We start from the raw sequence: 16,825 nt of genomic DNA, 5'->3' as shown, positions 1-16,825 counted from the left end.
ACAAATCCATTAAGGAGTTTATTGGGGGGTGTGTATGCAGGCCTGGTGAAGGTCAGTGTGGAGAGAGAGAGAGAGAGAGAGAGAGAGAGAGAGAGAGAGAGAGAGAGAGAGAGAGAGAGAGAGGGAGGAAAGGGAGAGGGAAAGGGAGGGAGGGGGGAAAATGCCAGGGAATGTTAAGAGCCTAGATAAAGTTTGAGAGATCTGGGAGGTAAACTCTGGGCTGTTATCCGACTGAAGAGAGGTTGGGGTTCAAACCAGGGGATAATTTCTCTGAGAAGAACAACAGAAACTGTCTGGGCCCTCTTGTTAGTGGTGGGAAACGCTTCTATCCACCCAGATATGGTGTCTACAAAACCAAGAGATATTTAACTCATCTGACTATGGGATATGTGTAAAATCAAGCTGTCAGTCAGTTCCTCGAAGGGAACCCCTGGCCTGGTGGGTGGGAAAACGGAAGCTACAATATTTGGTCTTGGGATCTGACTTTTGACAAATTTTACAAGAGGCAGTGATAGTTTTTAAGAACTCTAAGTCCTCAGAGGTGGGTTTGAGGTGAGCCTTGAGAAAATGAAACAGAGCCTTGCTATTAGGATGAAAGAACTGATACCTATATTTTCCAGGTGTCAGTGAAAATGTGGGCTATACTGTATGAACCCCATGATTGAGGTAGGTTTGGGCTCTGGAATGTTGCTGTTCTAGCTGCTTGGTCAGCCCGGTTATTTCCTCTGGAAATAATGGAACTGTCAGTCTGATGAGACGGACAGTGAATAATTCCTATAGTTTTGGGGAGATGGGAGGCTTTTTACAAGTCCATAATGTAACCTGAGTTAGTTATGAATCCTACTTTCATTGTAAGAAGCCCACACTCCTTCCAAATAGCTGTGTGAGACAGGAGGATATGAAAGGCTTATTTGGAGTCTGTAAACACTTAGATTGTCCCTTTGCTAACGGAAGGCATGGGTAAGGGCTATTAACTCAGCCTGCTGATTAGTGGTATGGGCGGGGAGTGCCTGTGCCTCCACCGCCCCAGTATCTGACACGATGGCATAGCCTGCTCTACGGGTCCCTTCACATGAAAAGGAGCTGTCATATGTGTACCAGGTGTAAGTGGCCTGGGACAGTTTGTCCTCCTGTATATGTGAGGGGTGGGACAATAGGTCCTCTAAGGTTTCTATGCGGAAATGAGATGGGGAATAATTAGTGTTAGGTTGAAGTAGGAGATTTGAGATATTAAGGAGTGGGCAGGATTGGAAAGTGAGTATGGCATCTTCCACTAGTGCCACCTGGAGGGAAAGAACTCGGGAAGCGGGTAAGGTTTGTAAGCCTTTGTAAGTTAAGACATGGGACAGATTGTGGTGGGAGAAGACAGTGGTGGGTGACCCAAAGGTTAGTTTCTTTGACTCACGAATAAGAAGCTCAGCAACCACTAAAGCATGTGTGCGGGATGCCCAGCCCTGAGTAGTGAACTCCAGCTTCTTTGACAGGTACACTACAGGTGCAAAGGAAGGTCCCAGCTGATGTCCTAGGACCCAAAGGGCATATCCCTCCTTCTCTGTTACATAGAGGGAGAAAGGACAAGTTAAATCTGGGAAATGAAGAGCAGTGGCCTGGATAAGGGCTTGCTGTAGTCCTGGAAGGGTTTAGTAATGGGATTGAGAAGGGGTTCATGCCAAGAGCTGAGAGCTGCCTCTTATAAGGGGTGGGCAAGGAGGGAAAAAGATGGGACCCAGGAACGCAGGAAGCCAGCTATTCCTAGGAATGATAAAACCTCTTCTTTTGTAGAAGGAGCTACAAGAGACTGAATTAGCTTTTTCTGTCTAGGGTAATAGCTTTTTAGGTTGGGGTAATAGTTAATCCTAAGTCAGACGTTAGAAGGTGAGACTCTATAGCCCTTTTTGGACAGGAAATTTTTTTAAAAGATTTATTTATTTATTATATATACAACATTCTGCCTCCATGTATGCCCACATGCCAGAGGAGGGTGCCAGATCTCAGTACAGATGGTTGTGAGCCACCAGGTGGTTGCTGGGAATTGAACTCAGGACCTCTGGAAGAGCAGCCAGTGCTCTTAACCACTGAGTCACCTCTCCAGCCCCTTGGGCAGGAAATTTTAAAAAGCGAAGGTATCAGTTTTGCTGATATCCAAGGATGGACTGCAAAGTAAAATATCATCTACATACTGTATGAGTTTAGACTTAGGGAGAGACAGTGAGGGTAGATCAGAAGCTAGAGTTTGGCCAAACAGGTGTGGGCTGTCCTGGAATCCCTGGGGAAGGACAGTCCAGGTGAGCTGTGTAGAGAGGTAAGTGTAAGCGTCAGTCCAGGTGAAGGCAAAGATGTTTTGAGATTAAGAGCTGAGAGGAATAGAGGAAAAAAGCATCCTTAAGATCTAAAACTGAGAAGTGGGAGGTTCCTGGAGGGAGAGTGGAAAGAAGTGTGTAAGGATTAGGCACTACAGGATGAAGAGGATCACTGCAGAGTTAATGAGCTGGAGGTCTTGAACCAGGTGATAGGTTCCGTTAGTATTTTAACAGCAAGTCTAGGGGTGTTAAAGGGAGAAGAGGTGGGGATGAAGTAGCTTTTTTCTTAGAAGGTCAGAGATAATAGGCTTAACTCCCTAAGGTTCTGGAGATAGAGGGGGCTACTGAGCTTGGGTAATGTACTTAGTAGTATCTTGTAAACTGGATAACAGTGGGGGAATGGTGTTTAACAATGGAGGGGTTTGAGGTGTCCCAGACTTGGGGGTCCACCTGAGAGGCTGGTAAAGGAAAAGACACATTGGAGCTGGGAGGTTGGGAGGCTAGAAGGAGTAGACGGGGAGCTGTTGGTGAGTCTGGGGTAAGGTGAGTGGAAGGAGCAAACAAAATGGAAGCTCCCACTTTTGCTAAAAAAATCTCTTCCCCTGGGGGCTGGAGAGATGGCTCAGAGGTTAAGAGCACTCACTGTCTGTTCTTCCAGAGGTCCTGAGTTCAATTCCCAGCAACTACATAGTGGCTCACAACCATCTATCTGTATGTAATGAGATCTGATGCCCTCTTCTGACATGGAGATGTACCTGCACAAGGAACATTGTATACATAATAAATAAATTTAAAAAAATTTCTTCCCAGGCCAGATTGGCATGACTAAAAATGAATGAGTGAGATAAATATTCCTAAAAACACAGTTAAGTTGTGGGATCTGCTGAGGTAGATAAGGCTGTCCCCCTACCCTGACAATAGGAAAACTAGAAGGAGAGGTAGGCCCCCAGAATTCCCTCAGTACCGAGTATGTGGCTCTTGTGTCCAAGAGATAGGAGATGGGCTGTCCTGGTACCATGATGCTTACCTGCGGTTCCCCCATTATAGACAATGGTTGTGGTCAGGTAAAAGGAGCCCAGGAAGCCTCACTTGTCCATGGCCAGACCTAGAAGGTCAACTTGGGAATTTTCTGGGTTTGATGTCTCCATGCCATCATATGCACAAGGACAGTCAACCGCCCAATGTCCTTCCCTATGGCATCTTGGACAAAGATGAGGATTAGGGCATGCTCAGCCCCAGTGACCAGTTCTACACATTTGAACCACGGGTCTGGCAGTTCTTGAGCCCTGGGTAAGGGAGCAGCACAGATTGGGCTGTCAGACGGCCCTGGCTAGCACGTGACAGTAGTTGTTGTGGGCTTTGTCATTCCTCGCATGGTACACCTTAAAAGCCAACTCTAAGACTTCTGCCTTTGCAGTCAAGGGGCCTTTCTCCAAACATCTAAGTTTAGCCTTAATGTCAAGGTAGCACTGAAAAAAAAAATGAGTCATGAGTAATTGTCCGTGGTTTCTGAATCTAAGTTAGTATATTGTAGCAGGGCTTTAGTGAGGCGTTCCAAAAATGAAGAAGGATTTTACTTCATATCTTAAATGACTTCTGAGAGCTTATTATAGTTTACTGGCTTGTGGGCAGCCTTATGGAGACCTGCCAGAAGGCAAATCAAAAACTGGTCCCTAGCAAAAATTCCACCTGGGTGTTATAATCCCGGTGTGGTTTCTGCTTAGGGGACCACCTTTGCCCCTGGGGGATGTGTTTGTATGTCATCTGGCCTGCTCCCAAACTTGCCTATGCTTTTCAGGAAGTAGGTTATTAGATAGGATCATACGGATTTCATGAAAGGTGAGATTATAAGACGGGGTAATATATAGGGATTGCTTAATGAAAGAGGTAGAGCTCAGGTAGTAAAAGCAAACTCCTTCCATTTGTCTGTGCACTGACAGTAGTTAAAAAGCTCCTGTAGAATATCAGGATCAAAGGAGACATTAGGCGGCCACTTTAAATTGATATCTAAATTGCAACGAGGCCATTTTTTGAACAAAGATGGACAAGTGTGGGAATCTGTAAGTAGGGCATTACAGCCTGGGGTTTTAGGGCCTCTAAAAGGCACCCCAGTAAGGAGGCTGGATTGATGGTCATAGATGACTTGCTACCCATAGCTGAAACCGTGAAACCAGCAATACCACAAGGCTTATAGGGGGATGTCTCCCCTCTATAGGCAGGATATGAAATGGCAGCAAACACTGAAGGGCTTGTAGATGAACGTCCTCTATCTGCAGATGGGGCGTCAAAATGACTGGGAAGCCAGAGAGGCTAGAGGCCACTTTGAGTGGTCTCTCATGGCGGGGACCATTGACAAGTGTTCCAAAGAAAAAGGAAAAGAAAAAGAAAACTCTGGGGTGGGCAGGCAACCCTGGTTGTCCAATTATGTTTTTAGCTAAGGAAAGCAATCCAGAGATGAATGTCAGTGAAGGGCTCAACCATAGCTGTCAAGGCCATGGTTGGGGAGCTTTCCCCCATTTCTATGAACACCAGAAGATTGCTGGGAGCTCAACAGTCAATTCCTCAGGTTCAGAGAAACAGTCAAGCTGACCAGAATGGGGAAACTCACCAACTGAAGCCAGTGGTGTGCATAGAGGTCACTCTCAGGCAGATGGAGCACGTGGTTGTTATGGAAAACATACCCAGTTATGTATCCTGACCCCGGAAGAGGGGAGAGAGAGCCTCCTGAATCTCATGGCACCAATGAAATTACCTGGTGTGAGTGAGAAGGAAACACAGAACACGCAACAAAGCTGCTTAGGAGTTTATTGTGGGGCAGTGTACAGGCCTGGTGAAGTCAGTGTGCAGAGAGAGAGAGGGCTGAAGATGGTGTGTCCAGCTTTTAAGGGGGTTGCACATGCATACAGGGGGATGACATGGTTATGTCATACACAGATGACGGAGCTCACACATGCACAAAAAGACTCATATGTAGGTGATGCAACTGTGCCTCCAAGGGGGCATGCCTGAGGGCTTGACCACACATGTGTGGTCCTGGAACCCAGAAGTATCAGTAAGTTCCTGGCTGTCCTGGAACTTACTTTGTAGACCAGGCTGAACTTGAACTCAGAGAGATCTGCCTGTTGTGTGCCACCTCCTAGTTTTGTGTTTTTATTTTTGTTTTTTGCTTTTCCGAGAGAGAGAAAGAACATGAAGTTGGGTGGTAGAAAGGTGGATAGGACCTGGGAGGAGTTGAGGGAGAAGGAAATATGATCAAAATATATTGTATGAAAAAAAGTCAGGTGTGGTGTTCCACATCCTTGATCTCAGCACTCAGAAGGCAGAGGCAGCTGCATCTCTATGAGTTCCAGGACAACCAGGGATATATAGTGAAGTCATGTTTTAATTTAAAAGGGGGGTGGGGGCTGAGAGATGACTCAGTGGTTAAGAACACTGGCTGCTCTTCCAGAGGTCCTGAGTTCAATTCCCAGCAACCACATGGTGGCTCACAACCACCAGTAATGACATCCTATGCCCTTCTCTTGCCTGTAGGCATACATGCAGGTAGAACACTGTATACATAATAAATAAATGAAGACTAAATAAATAAGTAAATAAATAAATAGAAGATTTACTCTGAATCGTGGTTTCAGAGGTTCGAGTCTATGGTCCCTGGTGCCGTTGCTTAATAGCCCTGTGACAGGCAGAAACATCACTTTAGAAGATCGTAAGGGGAAAGTTGGTCATCTTTTGGGGATCCAAGCAGCAAAGATCATGAATGAGAGAGGAACCAGGACAAGGGGCCCAGAGTACCCTACTTCATCGACTTAGATCCTACCCCTAGTTTATACTGTCTACCAATGATGCCGTCAGATTCTGAGTACTTCAACAGATTAACACATCGATTGAGCCGGACCTCCATGATCCAATCACTTCCTTAAGGCCTACCTCTAAACTCTGCACCGGCGACACCTTCATTTTGGAGTGTGTTATCCAAGCCCCAGAACTAACCTGTTTGTTCATTCAGTCGTCTTTCAGACACAAAGCAGGTTCCAAGTGGCTGGAGTCAGCACACCTTAGCATACCATTTTGTTGGCGGTGGTTGCTTGTTCGTTCCTGGCCACCCAGATCCAAAATAGTCACACAGAAACTGTATTATTACACTGCTCAGACTATTAGCTTCTGCACATTCCTAGCTAGCTCTTATATCTTAAATTAGCCCATTTCTATTAATCTATGTATATCCATGTGGTTGTGGCCTCCGGTAAGGTTTTGTCAGGCGTCCAGCGTCTGTCTTCTGGCGGGGCTACCTGGCATTTCTCCTTGACTCCGCCTACTCTCTCTATATATCTTTTTTAGCCTGGCTATATTTTGTGAAGCCACTGGCCAAAAGTAGCTTTTTTGTTAGCCAATAAAAGCAACACATACACAAAAGGGTTCCCACACCAGAGATCTATGCTCTAAGAACCCTGAGTAATACACAGACAAGCTCATGTGTGCGTGCAGGTACATGTACATATGTGTGCATGTGGGCAAAGGCCAGAGGTCAACATTTGTCTAACACCTTCCTTTTTGAGACACCTGTCTCTCACTGAACTTGAAGCAAGCTGATTGGGTACACTTTCTACCCGATAGGTCCAGGTTTCCATCTCTAACCCCTCAGTGGTAACCCCTCAGTGTTGGGCTTGCACAGGGATCCACTCAGCCTGGCTCTTCTATAGGTACTGGAGATCTAAACTCGGGTTCTTACATTTGCACGGCCAGCCTTGTACCGACCAACCCACCTCACTAGCTTCCCCTACTTTTTCCTAACTTGTCCAAAGTCTGTTATTTATTAGCAAAGGTGTCCTGCAGTAGATGCCTCAGTTTCTCCTTCTGTCAGCCTGGTGACATGTTCTCTCTGTCGCCTGTATCCTCATCTTCAGTCCACCGTCATCGGGTGTTCCGTGCAACACAGGTCAGTCGAAGGAAGAGGGTCGCTCCAGAACGTCGTTTAGAATCTCTGGCAGCAGGGAGGAACAGTCTGTAGGAACTGAGCCTTGAACTGCTGTGCAAAAATACACTTAACTGATCGTTACACAAAAGTTGTTAAGGGAAGTGTTAATCTCATTAATCTTTACCAATACGAAATCAGCTGTCAAATATTGGGGTAAGAACCTGAAAGATCAGAAAACAGAGCAGCCGCCAGAGGCTTCCTACCTCTTCATCTCCTCCATCCGAAAGAGCCAAGATCCTCTCTCAGCCCTGCCTTACTACCTCCTGTCTTCTTTCTCTACAATTCTCCAAACCTCTGTGGTCAGCTATTAGCTAGCTCTGCCCTGTGCCTCCAGGCAAGCTTTGTCAAAACACAATCAAAATATCACACAACACCTGTTTTGTGGGTAAAACTAGTTCCTCATACCAAAGCCCCTGATCTAATCTATGTGTTTTCTGAAGGAAAACATCACACTTTTGCCAGTTTAGTTCTTACTGTGCACCATGTGCAGTACCCAAAAATTCAAGATGCTCCAGGTGTGCCAGGACTTCCTTATGACCAAAGTCATGCAGTCTGTAAAACCCCTTCAGAAAAACACTCTAGGGGCTGGAGAGAGGGCTCAGTGGTTATGAGCACTGGCTGCTCTTCCAGAGGACCCAAGTTCAATTCCCAGCACACACATGGCAGCTCATAATTGTCTGTAACTCCAGTTCCAGGGGATCTGACACCTTCACACCAATGCATATAAAATAAAGTGAAATAAATTATTTAAAAAAGAACACTATAGATAACAAAAAACAATCATTAGCCGGTGACACAGGCCTTCAATCCCAGCACTCGGGAGACAGAGAGGGATGACTCTGTGAGTTCAAGACCAAAGCTGCCAAAGCCGCAAAGAAATCCTGTCTCAAAAACAATCACTGTTTTCCACAATGATTTCTTTCTCTCTCTCTCTCTCTCTCTCTCTCTCTCTCTCTCTCTCTCTCTCTCTCTCTCTCTCTCTCTTTTTTTGTTTTGTTTTGTTTTTTTGAGACAGGGTTTCTCTGTAGCTTTGGAGCCTGTCCTGGAACTAGCTCTTGTAGACCAGTCTGGCCTCAAACTCAAAAGATCCACCTGCATCTGCCTCCTGAGTGCTGGGATTAAAGGTGTGTGCCACCACCACCCAGCTTTCCACAATGATTTCTTCAGGCTCTAAGTCCTTCTAGAAAGCACCTATTCATCTTGATATTTACCCTAGATAGAATGAAGACAGCCGTTTCATTCTCCAGTGACTCTGCCAGATTCCCACAACATACCTTGTGGAGAACATTTGAAGGGCCATGGGAAGTCTCTCCATTCCTTGAAGTGTGTCTCAATGGGCCAGATCTCCTGATTCAGGTCCTCTGCATAGATACTGTCATATTTACTACAAGATCCCATCGGGAGAGATCTGGTAAGGCAATTCATTTCTTACTGAGCTTGTGATGGTCACCCCTGGTAATTACACTATTAACTTCAGGTTAGAGCACCTCCAGGCCATGTGTGCAGATATCATTGTCCTTGTTCTGTGTCCGTCACCCCTCCCCCAGCATGTGGAACATCACAAAGGGGCCATTGAGGATCCAGCAAAGATGAGGAAGTTGCAACTAGAATACCTCTGGCTCTGATGACAGAAACTGACTGAGTTCTACAGGCTCCTCTTGAGAAATAAGCAGAGGGTGGTTCTTTATTTCACACTAAAAAGTGAAGAAAGAGATAGTGTGGCCAGCCTGGTCTACAGAACAAGTTCGAAGCCAGCCTAGTCCATAGAACAAGTTCCAGGACAGCCAGTGCTACACAGAAAAACTGTTTCGAAACAAAAAATAAAAAAATGAAAAACTGAGAAAAGGCCGGGCCGTGGTGGCGCACGCCTTTAATCCCAGCACTCAGGAGGCAGAGGCAGGTGGATCTCTGTGAGTTCGAGGCCAGCCTGGTCTACAAGAGCTAGTTCCAGGATAGGCTCCAAAGCCACAGAGAAACGCTGTCTTGAAAAAAAAAAAAAAGAAAAGAAAAAATGAGAAAAGAAGCAGCTAGACACCTTGCTCTCAGAAACTACTGGACACCGCTCAGTGCCCCTCTGCCAGCACCAGCACCAGCCAGGTGACAGAGCATTCCTGCCTGGAACCGACACGCAGCCAGTGACTGTCTGTTTATGGTTTGCTTCTCAGATGTACAACAGCACTTTTCCCAATGGTTTTCTGGGAAGATAACTCCAAATTACCATGTCCTAAATGCAATTTATATAAATGTATTAAACATAACATTTTTAAGACAATAAAACATAAAATAACAGCAGCCAGGAACAGAGTCAGTGAGGAGGCCAGAAATACTAATTCCATTCTTGCACCTTCTTGTTCGAAAGTCACTCTGTCAGCCCCTTGTTATGTTACTCATCGGGAAGAAATAAACTGTCTACATGCATACACACACACAAAACAGATGATAGACAGATACATACATACATATTTGTAATAAAAAGTTTTAACTAAAGGTGAGTGAATGCCACCGTACCGGCCCTTAAGTTTTAATTAATCAGGAAATAGTTTCTATCCCCACCAAACTGCAAGCATCATTCATGAGCCGGCTTCCATCACGACCGCATTTTCGGCTTTCCCGGTCCTTGACTAGAAAATGACACCCTGCAACAGCCCAGATCTAACAATGCCAAGCTAGGCAAGCATTGTGCTCCTGAACCGTGAGGGGCCTTCCCACAAATCTTCCACTAACATAACCACCCCTCACTTACCATCTGCCATTTTCCCATTCCCCCAAGCTTTGCCGATTTTGTCTTCCAGATATTTCTCTGTTTGTGTCAGGTGTCATCATTCACCGCCATTCCCAAGGACCTTTTCTTTCTTGTCAATCTCCGCGTGGTTGCTATGGTTGCCTACGGGTTGAGTGCCCTCAAAGCCTTCAAGTATGGTTCTCAATCTTTCTAATGTCTTGACCCCTTTAATACAGTCCCTCATGTTGCAGTGACACACTATAAATTATTTAGTTGCTACTTCATAACTGTAATTTTGCTACAGTTATAAATGGTAATGTAAATATCTGGTGAGCAGGATGTCGATATGAGCCGCCTGTGAAGGGGACGCGACCCACAGGTTGAGAATCGCTGGTTTAGGGGTTGGCAGCACATACCAAGTTATCCCAGTCGCCAAGAGGTTGATGCTGATGGATCACTTGAAACCAGTTTAAAGCCACGTGGAACAGCAGAATAGGGCGGGTCTCAAGCAAACGACAAATAACCTATTAAATACTACTGTAAGGTATTCTGTGGGCGGAGAGATCTTGCTGTTTTTTGGGGTGGGACCTTTGGAGATTGGTAGGATTAGATACGTCATCGTTAAGGTGTGACCTCTGTAATTGAATTTCTGCGGCTTCTATAAGAAGAGCTAAACAGCCGGCAGCCGGCACTGTGACGGTGCAGTCGCACAAGGCTTCGCTACTCTCCAGAGACCAGGACGTCCTTTGGGAGCCTTCTGATCTTTGCTCAGAGCTGAAACAATCTTTTTCTTGGTAAGTCAGAGCTCAGTGATATTGTGTAATTAGTAACATAAGGTCCCTTCTGGGAACTGAAGATGGGGTTTGGTAGGAAGAGTACTTACCACTTACTTACCATATAGAAGGTTCTGGGCTCAATCTCGACAACTTAAAGAAAAAATCAGAAATTTTACTGTCTGATACACTGTGTGCTTAGCTTGTGTGAAACTCTTGGCTAAATCACCAGCACCAAATTTAAAAAGAGCCGGGTGATGGTGGCGCACGCCTTTAATCCCAGCACTTGGGAGGCAGAGGCAGGCGGATCTCTGTGAGTTCGAGGCCAACTTGGTCTACAAGAACTAGTTCCAGGACAGGAACCAAAAGCTGCAGAGAAACCCTGTCTCGAAAATCTAAAAAAAAAAAAAAAAAAGTCAAAGGGATTTCTCCTTTAATTAATTAATTGTTGATTTATTTGACAGGGTCTCCCTATGTAAGTCCTGAATGTTTTTTGATTGGTTGGTTTGGGTTTTTGAGCGGGGGTTTCTCTGTAGCTTTGGAGCCTGTCCTGGAACTCACTCTGTAGACCAGGAGGGCCTCAAACTCACAGAGATCCGCCTGTCTTTGCCTCCTGGGTGCTGGGATTAAAGGCGTGTGCCACCACCGCCCAGCGTCCTGGATGTAGTTTTGAACTATATACTAAACTGATCTAAAACTCACCTAGATCCTCTGCCTGGGGTGGGGGATACTGGGATTAAGGTGTGAACCATTACACCCAGCTAGGGTGGTGTTTTGTTTTTGCTTTGTTTTCTTATTAAAAGAAATATCTTCCTATTTGCGCGCTCACAGGAAGCTAGCACAACTGTGGAGGTCAGAGAACAGTTTTGGGAAGTGTCTTTTCACCCACCCTTGGCCTTGGGGACAGAACTCGGCTCACCAGTCTTGTGAGACAGTCTGTTTTATTCACTGAGTCACTTTACGGGCTCTGTCATCTGTTTTCCTTTTTATTTTGGGGGGTTGTTTTGGAGACAGGCCCTCACTGTGTAGCCCTGACTGTCCTGAAACTCACTACATATATATAAATCATCAGGTCTGCCTCTGTCTTTCGAGTGCTGGGATTAACTGTGTGCGCCACCACCGCCTGGCTCAAACCCACTTCTGAGCCAGCCGACTTTCTGAGACCCTCCTTTGCTGTGCAGGATCTGGGATCCATTATAAGGTTTTTGATGCCTTGGTCAAAAATTAGGTGTGCACAGCTACGTAGATTTGCTAGTCCCAAGCACTCTGTTACTGTAGCTCTGTGGTGTAATTTGAAGTCAGAAGCTGTGATGCCCCCCAGCTGTGTTCCTTCTGCTTTTGGGGTCTTTCTATATTCTCTTAAGAATTTAAAATTTGCTGGGTGCCGTGGCACGTGCTTTTAATTCCCAGCACTCTAGGGGGCTAAGGCTAGCTAATTTCTGTGAGTTCAAGGCCAACCTGATCTACAGAGTGAGTTCGGAATCCAGCAAGTTTAATAATTTCTCTTTAATGTTAGAGATGTTCTTTCCTAAAAATGTTCTTTAAGATGTTCTTTTAAAAATTTATGCTGGGCCTGCGGCACAGACCTTTAATCCCAGCACTCGAGAGGCAGAGGTAAGTGGATCTCTGTGAGTTCAAGGCCAGTCTGGTCTACAAAGCAAGTTCCAGGACAGTCAGAACTACATGGAAAACCCCTGTCTCAAAAAAAAACAAAAACAAAAATTCATTGTGTGTGATTTCTGTTACTGTTTTTCCTTTTTTTGTCTGTATGGTTGTGTACCACTTATGAGGGAGCATACCCCCAGGACTGGAGTTTCAGATGGTTGTGAGCTGTCATGTAGGTACTGCAAACTGAACCTAGCTTCTCTGGAAGAGCAGCCAGCGCTCTTAACTGCTGAACCATCTCTTCAAATCTGTTCTAAGAAACAGAAAACTCATTTCTTCTAAGTACTTTAAATATGCTTCATCAGTAACAATACACTTTTTCTTTCAGGACTTTGCTTTGTTAAAACCTAGTAATTCTGAAGACTTTTTTTTTCCTTTAAATCTCTTAAGAGGATCTGATCTGAAAGCATACTCACATCATGACCAAAATTCTGGCCATCAAGAAGATCACAAAACCGAAAAGTTGGAGTAAGTAAAAATTGAATCAAAAGTAAACACTAGGAAAAATTAAAAATAGTTTGGGTAGTACCCGGGACTGAACCCAGAATTCAGAACCCTGTTCTCCCACTAGCCAAACTGTAAATAGTTTCCTCTGCCTCCTCCTTTTTCTGTAGAAAGGTATCACTATGTAGACCTGTTTAAAGTCAGGCCTGATGATGCCTCCAGCTGCATCAAGCCTCTTGGGTACCAGGATTAGAAGCAGATACCTACCACATCGGGTTGCATCTTTCTTCTTTCGTTTGCCTTGGTTTTCTGTAACAAGGTCTCACACAGCTGTCCTGTAGTCCTATGTCTTGAACTTTTAATCCTCACTCCAGTCTCCACTTCTCAGTAAATAAAAGCATAGAACTTTAAACTGGGCTGGAAAGAGCACTTGGGGCTATTGTTTGAGTCCCACGTGGAGGCTCATAGCCTTCTGTCACTCCAGTTTGAGCTCCTCAAATACCCTGTCTGGACTCCATTGACATGGTGCATGTAAACTCAGAAAGGCAAATAACACATTATGAGAGCCAAAGTTACATTTGAGCTTTTCATCACTGTGCCTAAGAGATCCATGAATCAAATGCCTCTGATCTGCAAGCCCCTTGCCCAAGGACAGACAGTTCCTGAAATGCTAAAGGCTATTGTTTATGGGAGAATATGTCTGGATGTACCCTTGCCTCTGATTGGATGTAGGCCGGAGGTGCATATTCAGGATGTATGCTTGCTCCTGATTGGACCTGATAGGAAATGCCCTGAATTGTGGGTTTTCCTTTTAAGCCTCTGCAAAATGTGACTTGGGGCCATTTCCTGGGAACCTGGATATGAACTGGCCAGAGCCATTCACCTGGCTAGTATTCAATTAAAATTAGCTTCAAATTTGACTTTAAACTCTGGTAGTGTTCTTATTCTTTTTTTAAAGATTTATTTATTATGTGTACAATGTTCTGCGCCAGAAGTTGGCACCAGATTTTATTACAGGTGGTTGTGAGCCACCATGTGGTTGCTGGGAATTGAACTCAGGAAGGACCTCTGGAAAAAGAACAATCTTAACTGCTGAGCCATCTCTCCAGCCCCTGTGTTCTTATTCTTGACCAGTGAGATTAACACCATAAAAGTGAATAAAGATTTTTTAAAAAGATTTATTTATTTATACCAGATCTCATTATAGGTGGTTGTGAGCCACCATGTGGTTGCTGGGAATTAAACTCAGGACCTCTGGAAGAGCAGTCAGTGCTCTTAACCACTGAGCCATCTCTCCAGCCTGAATAAATAAAACTTAAATGGAGTAAGGGAAATCAAAACAAATGATTTTAAAACTATTTTTTTTTTCAGGTTGAGAATTTTTTTAAGTTTTTTTTTTAAAGGTTTATTTATTTATTAAGTATACAGTGTTCTGCCTTGCAGGCCAGAAGAGAGCATCAGATCTCATTACAGATGGTTGTGAGCCACCATGTAGTTGTTTAATTGAACTCAGGACCTCTGGAAGAGCAGTCAGGACTCCTAACTGCTGAGCCATCTCTCCAGCCCTGGGGTTGAGAATTTAGCTCTGTTGGCAGAGTACTTCTCTGACAGGCCCAAGGCCCTGAGCTCAACCTTCAGCACTGGGGGTACCCAGCTGCTGCCACACCTGTGATCCCAGCACTCAGAGATGGAGGCAAGAAGGGAAAACATTCAAACCTTACCCAAAAATGATGGTAATAATAATAATAAAACTTTTGAAGCAGATTCTCTACATAGCCCAGGCTGTCCTGGAACCTGAAAGCCTTCTGCCTCGGCCTCCAGAGTGCTGTAATCCCCCTCACATTGAAAACCAAACAGATTGTAATGTGGAAGATGCTCCCATGATCTGAAGGCCTACTCACAGCTTGTCTTTATCCTCCAGATCTCATGAAAAGAAGCAAACAAGTCACACACCTCCTGCCACAGCAATGGGAACGATTCTGCAGGAGCAAAGAGAAAGGACAGAGGAAAACAAAACGGAACAGAGAACAGAGAAAGAGGCTGAAAGGGAAACCAAAAAAACAAGCCCAGCAGGAAAACGAAGGCATGAGTCCCAAGAAGCCAGTCAGCAAGCCGCTCCTGGACACTCTGTGGGCAAAATTTAAACTAAGAAAAGGTCCCACCGTGCAAGACTGTTTTTCTCTGTCCTTTGAATTTAGCTTGACAGATAAGCAGGTAAGTGCCCTCTCCCTTTTCCGATAGGTCACTCTCCGATAGGTGCTGTTAACTGTCATTTGGTTGGTTGGTCTGGTTTTTTGAGATGGGGTTTCTCTATAGTTTTGGAGCCCATCCTGGAACTCACTCTGTAAAGCAGGTTGGGCAGGCTGGCCTTGAACTCACAGAGATCCGCCTGCCTCTGCCTCCCAAGTGCTAGGATTAAAGGTGTGCACCACCACTGCCAGGCTGTTGTGTTTTTAGTCATCCATTTTATTAATGTAGGTATTTTATATTATGAGTGTTCTGTCTGCATCAGATCCCACTATAAATGGTTCTGAGATGCCAGATGGGTGCTGGGAACTGAACTCAGGACCTCCGGATGGGCAGAAAGTGCTCTTAACTGCTGAGCCATCTTTTCAGCTCCCAGGGATTTAAATTAAGAATGAAAGAAATGTCCAGCCCACGCCCTGATTCATGTCTTCTAGGTTCAGTTGGATAGTGACTCGATCCTGGGGGTTCTAACCTAATCAATTAAGCCCTCAAGACTCTTAAAGGAAGAAGGGTTATGTGTCTGGTGCCTTTTTGTATTGCTTTCTCTGTCTACTGTCCACCACAAGGTGACCAGTCTTGTGGTCCATGTATTCCCATTTCCAAGATGGTGACGCTCATCCCAGGCCCCAGTAATGGGAAGAGTGACCAGGGGTGGGACACTCTGAAACCAGGAGCCAACAGCTCTTTCCCTCCTTTCTCTAGCATGCTTTGCTTGGTTGTAATAACACGGAAGTAGCTCACAGAGACCACTCTCCTTTTTCCTCTGTTAATCTCATTTTTCTCAGGTCTACCTTTGGTTTCGTGAAAAGAAGAAGAAATACAAGGAAGAGATGGCGAAGCAGAAGAACAGAAGAAACAGCTGGAGTGAAGTGCTGTGTAGACCTGAGGGACGAGGACACGGACGACCCAAAGGACGAGGACACAGCTGACCTGAGGGACGAGGACACGGCCAACCCGAGGGACGAGGACGTGGCCGACCCGAGGGACGAGGAAGTGGCTGAAGGAATGAATTCATGACTGAGGTCATACAGACCAGTGAGCGTACTTGGGAATCATTAATTTACACAAAAGTAACATTAAGCTGAAGGGTGGGCAATGGTGGCGCACGCCTTTAATCCCAGCTCTCGGAAGGCAGAGGCAGGCGGATCTCTTGAGTTCGAAGCCAGCCTTGTCTATAAAGCGAGTTTCAGGACAGACTCCAAAGCTACAGAGAAACTCTGTCTGGGGAGAGGGGGGAGAAGAAAGAAATTTTGACCCTGGCCTCATTTGGTGAAGATTAAGCTATCACTTTGCTCCAGTTACCAATTCAGCAAACCGACGGACTATTCCTAGGGGCTGCCTTTCCCAGCATTCATTGCTCTAAACATGGACGTTGAACTGCTGGGAAATAACGTGATTTAACCACCAAGGAGCAAGTCCCAAATGACTGAGTCTGACTTGGTACTATCCTGTCTCAACTCCAAAAGCTTTCTGCTTGTAATTACAACATGAATAATATTCTATCAATTTGTATGTTATGTGGAGTGCTTATTTGTTTCAGACCCCTGTGTGGCTGGGCATAGAGGCATGGGTAAGAGGATCTCTGTGAACTCAAAGCCAGCCTGATCTACATAGACTGCTCCAAGCCAGGCCAGGCTACACAGAGAAGTCCTGTCACAAAAATGGGGTGTGTGTAGGGGGCAGAATTCCAGAGTAATAA

This window comes from Alexandromys fortis, unplaced genomic scaffold, assembly GCF_014885135.2.
Source record: "Alexandromys fortis isolate MF-2015 unplaced genomic scaffold, M_Fortis_MF-2015_v1.1 scaffold_150, whole genome shotgun sequence".
NCBI lineage: Eukaryota > Metazoa > Chordata > Mammalia > Rodentia > Cricetidae > Alexandromys > Alexandromys fortis.
Note: the sequence above shows the minus strand (reverse complement) of the source record.